The sequence below is a fragment of the Amblyraja radiata genome, chromosome 12 (assembly GCF_010909765.2).
Source record: "Amblyraja radiata isolate CabotCenter1 chromosome 12, sAmbRad1.1.pri, whole genome shotgun sequence".
Lineage (NCBI taxonomy): Eukaryota > Metazoa > Chordata > Chondrichthyes > Rajiformes > Rajidae > Amblyraja > Amblyraja radiata.
In genome coordinates this window covers 57,476,029-57,482,028 of record NC_045967.1, presented here as the reverse complement: position 1 = coordinate 57,482,028, position 6,000 = coordinate 57,476,029, and positions in this window count along the sequence as shown.

The window sequence follows — 6,000 nt, the reverse complement described above, 5'->3', positions numbered from 1 at the left end:
TCAGTCATCTTTAGATATGATCTCAAAACAAAAAGGGGGACAGTTTACAGAAACAATGAATCATATGCAAAAAAAAAGCTTTAGAAGTGTACTACTGGAGATAATCAAGTATCAGGTCTCCCAGCATTTGTGGAGGAAAAATATGTTGATGTTTCAAGTCAATGAACTCAAATAAGACATTGCCTTGTTAGATATGGACAATATAAACATGAAAGATAGTTTTAGATAATTTAAAAGGGGCAAGTGATAAGGTGATAAGAACCAGGAAATTGTCACCAGGACATAACCACTGGGACATAGGTTTAAGGTGAGAGGGGAAAGATTTACTAGGAACCTGAGGAGCAAGGTTTTCACTCAGAAGGTGGTGGGTATATGGAACGAGTTGCCAGGGGAGGTAGTTGTGGCAAGTATTTTCACAACATTTAAAAGACACATGGAGAGGTACATGGATAGGAAAGGTTTAGAGGGATATGGACCAAAAGTGGACATATGGAACTAGCTTTGATGGAATATCTTGTCAACTATAGTGGAATGGAACCCATGGTAGAGGAGATAGCTGTGATATTTCTGATTGTGTGAATCACAATATGGTCACAGTGGATGTGACAGAGATGCAAAAACTGGGAGAATGGAAAACTGGGACTTAATGAGACTAGAATTTGTGTGAATGGGTTGGTATGAAAGGGCCTATTTCCCTGCTGTATCTTCCAATCAATCATTCAGTAAGAGGAGGCATTAATGTAACCATCAAATGTACTACCTGTCCCATAAAGACACAGACATGGCTTGGATTTTGAAAGGTTCCTGAGGCAATATCTCTTATTTGGAGAAGTGAGGGGAATTTAAAGACGAGTTATTCAATATGAGGGTTCAGGCAAGGAGTGATTCGGAGCAAGAAGGCCTGACAGGGGCACTGGTCCAGGAACAAGGAAGGGCCCTCAAGTTGTCCCAGTGGGAGGTGGACGTATGGAGGGATTGGACATCCATGGAAACACGGCATCTTCTTCATTTACAATACAATACAATACAATACCGTTTATTGTCATTTGAACCTCAAATGAAGTTCAAACGAAATTTGGTTTCTGCAGTCATACAACAAGAAAAGAACCAAGACACACATCAACACAATTTACACAAACATCCATCACAATGAATCTCCTCCTCACTGTGATGGAAGGCAAAGTCTTGTCTCTCCCTTGCACTCCATTCTTCTCCCAATGTCAAAGCCCCCGGCGGTCAATGGTAAGTCCCACGGCCATTAAGGCCATGTGGGGCGATGCAAGGCCGCACTCCGGGTCTTGATGTTGGAATGCCCAGCACGCGCTAGCAAGTCCGGCGGCCGTTAAAGCCGCGCCAGGCGATGTAAGGCCCCGCTCCAGGTCATTTTAAACCCCGCAACTCGGGCGGGAGAAGCTGTCGTTGCGGGAGCTCCAAAAAGCGGTCTCCCACCAGGGACCCACGAGCACCCGATGTCACCGTCCACCGGGCGTGCGGCTGGAGCCTCCGAAGCTCCAAAGTCGGACCGCAGCCGACCGCTACCACAGCTTTCCACGTTCCGAAGCCGGCCAGCTCCATGATGGTAGGTCCACAGGCTCTGCGACTGGAGCCCCAAGGTCGTTCCGGTTGGAGGCCGCTCCACAATTCTAGGCCCCAACGACAACGGACTCCCGTCAGGGAAAAGGTCGGGTCACCCGTACAGGGAAGAGATTGAAAAGTTTCCCCCACCCCCCTTCCCCCTCCCCCGCCCCCCACACATACACAGTTAAAAACAATTAAAAAAACACTACAAACTACACTCAACGGGACAAAAGAAAAAGACAGACGGACTGCAGAGGCCGCTGCAACGTCGGTCGCGCCACCCACTTACCAGGAATCGGCTGCAGTTTGCATCACTTCTGAACTCCTCGGGAAACTCTGCTACACATAACTAAAATGCCCAGATCATCAGCATGTTATTGACAATTGCTGGTGTCTCTGATCAAATACTCACTTTCACACCTGGACTGTGTGCTTGACAGTCATGGTCCGATAAAGCAAATTCTCTCTCATCCATTTTGTGGCAATGATAAATGATTCTCCGAGATGTTTAGGGAGTCCTTCTTGAGATTACTTTATCCAGTCGCTCTGTATTTTGTCCCCTCTTGATTCTGATTTATTTCTACTCCTGGGAATACCTCTTCCACAGCCAGAGGCAAGTGCCTTGCACTGTTTAAAATAAGTGTATCTTGGTCTACTGAAAAGCTGGTGGATCCAGGGTCCAATCATTTTTATGTTGTTAATTAATTTATAGATGAAGGATTATTCTTTCATTTTGGAGCACACAGTGCCAACGCGCAGGTATTGTGCATTTTTGATTTTCCATTTTGAAAGCAGGAGCTCAGGAAGCTGATCAGAATGGCACAAATTAACTGGATAATTTACTTCTCTTAAAGTAGAATTGGTACTCATAATCATATTTTAGTAGCCAAGTATGTTTTGTAACATATGAGGAATTTAATTTGCCAAACAGTCAACCAATAAAAAGCACCTGAACACACAAAATACATTTAAGCATAAACATCCATCACAGCGACTCCTCCACATTCCTCACTGTGATGGAAGGTGAAAAAAAATTAAATCTCTCCCTTTTTGTCCTCCAGCGGTCGGGGGCCTCTAACCTTCTGTTGACAGGGTAATCTTACTCTCGTAGCTAGTGATGGGCCTTCCTCATCAGGGTGATCAAGTTCCTGCATCGGTGGGAAATATCAGCTCCCCCGCGCCGGGCGATTGGACCTCGGGTTGGGGCTAATCGAACGTCGTGCGGCTTTTGGAGTTACCCGACGTCTGCGAGCTCCCGATGGTGAAATCCGCAGGCCGCGCATCAATCCCCAGGAAGGAATCGACTCTGATGGTAAGTCCACGACCTGCGGTGGGGCTCAAAGTCAGTCCCGAGCAAGGCATCCAGCTCCACGATGTTAGGCCGCAGAGCGACCGGAGATACGATCCGGAAAACAATTGCTTCTCCGGCAAGGTACGAGATTGAGAAAATGTTTCCCACGACCCCCCCCCCCCCGCACCTCCGATCCAACCCCCACATAAAACAAACCAGAGAACATTAATATATACTTTGTAAACACACTAAAAATAACAACAAAAAAAACAAAATATGTGTAATGATTTACAATATACGATAATCTTGAAAAGTCTGCTCAACTCTGCATTAATTTTAAACCCAGAGTTAACTATAAATAGTAGTGGAAGGTAGCCTTGGATCAAAGAGCCAATGCTCAGAATTTCAAGAGTGTTAGCACCACACTGCATTGAAACAGACTTTTCAGCCAAACTTGCCCATGCTGACCAGGATGCCCCATCTAAGCTAGTCCCATTTTCCCACATTTGGCCCATATTCCGCATAACCTTTCCTCCCCATGTACAGGTCCAATTGTCTTTTAAATGCTGAAATAGCACCTACCTCAACTACCTCCTCCTGGCTCAGTTTGGTCACCCTGCTGTCGGAAAGATGTCATTAAGTTTGAATATATCTGCCATCTTCTCCTCAACTTTGTTATGTTAAATTCTTCAGTGCAACTCTCTTACAGTCTCTTGGTTAAATTGGATTAGATTGCACTGCACGGTGCTAGCTGATCCAGTTTCCATCGAACCTGCAACAAAGCCCCTCAGTGATCATTTCTGGTTAAAACCATGCCAATACTTAGAGCATGGGAGTCTGATGGGTGAACATATAGACATGTTTAACGTCACAAGAGGAATAGATCGGGTAAAAGCACACAGTCCTTTACCCAGGTTAGGGGAATGAAAAACCAGAGGACATAGGTTTAAGGTGAGAGAGGCAAGATTTAATAGGAACCAGAGGGGCAACCTTCACATTCAGAGAGTGGTGGGTAAAGGGAATGAGCTGCCAGAGGGTTTAATCCTGACCTTGCTTGTGTCTGTATGCAGTCACATGGAGGAGTTTGCACATCCTCCATGTGACTGCATGGGTTACCTCTGGGTGCTCCGGTTTCCTCCCACAGCCCAAATACAGGTTTGTAGATTATAAGATTATTAAGGGGTTGGACACGCTAGAGGCAGGAAACATGTTCCTCGATGTTGGGAGAGTCCAGAAGCAGGGGCCACAGTTTAAGAATAAGGGGCAAGCCATTTAGAACGGAGACGAGGAAACACTTTTCTGCACAGAGAGTTGTGAGTGTGGAATTCTCTGCCTCAGAGGGCGGTGGATACTTTCAAGAGAGAGCTAGATAGGGCTCTTAAAGATAGCAGAGTCAGGGGATATGGGGCGAAGGCAGGAACGGGGCACTGATTGGGGATGATCAGCCATATTCACATTGAATGGTGGTGCTGGCTCAAAGGGCTGATTGGCCTCTGTAAATTGCCCCTAGTGTATGGGGAAGGTGTGAGAAAGTGGAATAACATAGAACTAGTGTGAATGGGTGATTGATGGTTAGCGTGGACTCGGTGGGCTGAAGGGCCTGTTTCTTTGCTTTATCTACAAACTAAACAGATCTATCGGTGGATGCAGGTGAAGCGGGGACGATACGCAGGTGGCAATCAGGTGGAGGGCGGAAGGATGGAGATAGCAACATAGGGCGGGAAAACAGAATGCTGCAGATTCTGGAATCTGACAGGGAAGGAAGGAATATGAGTGTAGTTGCAGAAGGGGAACAACAGTGGGAGGGGGGCAGAGTGTGATGAGAGAGCAAGGGGATTTAGTGGGAGGAGTGTGGGGGAGGTGGGAAATTGGGTACACATACCCTAGTATTCATTAACAGTGCTGAAGTAGAGATGGTTGAAAGCTTCAGGTTCTTGGGAATAAATATCGCCAGTAATTCATCTTCGACCAGCAATGGTCAAGAAACACACCAATGCCTCTACTTCCTGAGAAAGCTTAGGAAGTTTGGCCTGTTCCCAGCAACCCTCACCAGCTTCTACTGATATACTGTAGAAAGCATTTTATTGGGATACATTGGGATGCAGCCTGGTTTGGGAACATCTCCATCCAAGACCGCAAGAAATTGCAGAGAATTGTAGATATTGTCCAGACCATCAGGGCTGGTGGCGTTTCTTCTCTGCTGTCGTTCCTTCAATGCACCACTGATGATGGGCTGGAGCCACTCAGCTCCCATTGGTTTGGAACACACCTTCACCATTCCCTGCCATTCCTGTCTCAGGATCAATGTCATTATTCATCCTCTGTACAAACTGATGTCCCTTTTGTAATTAAAAGGCCAGAAATACAGGATAAACATAGTGGTTGATTTATCAGTTCATTTGACCTTCTGTAAAGCTATAAAATGGATGGTTTAAAATGATACACAGCTTGACAAAAAGTAATTTAGAACACATTAGCAAAATTTAATGATTGACAGGAAACAGAACATTACGGTAAAAATCACACTGCCTTCAGATTGCAATGACTGCACATCGGTCAAAGTTCCATAAAACACAAAGTGCTGGAGTAACTCAGTGGGTCAGGCAGCATCTCTGGAGAGCATGGATAGGTGACTGATTCAGCAGCAGTACACATGGAGTCTAGGGAAGGTGGGTGGAGTGAGTGGGAGGGGTGACTGAAGTCTGAAGAAGCGTCCCAACCTAAAACATCACCTATCCATGTTCTGCAGAAATGCTGTCTGACCCGCTGAGTTGTTCCAGTACTTTGTGTCTTTTTTTGGGTAGGTGGGTAGTTTGTTAGGTAGTTCTCTCTTTCCATGATTATCTTTGACTTTGTGTGTTTGTGATGCAGGAACTCTGTTATCAATACCACTGTAAATGCTCCTGCTCTCCTTGGACCAAACACTGAAGTCTGAAGAACGGTCGCCCCCCCCCCCACCCCATGTTCTCTAGAGATGAGCGGCTGGGTTATTACAGCAATTAGCGTGTTTTTTTGTAAACCAGCATCTGCAGTTCCTTTCGTTTAATTTAGTTTAGAAATACATCGTCCCATCGGGTCTGCACCAATCAGCAATCCCCATACACTAGGAATAATTTTACAGAGGCCAATTG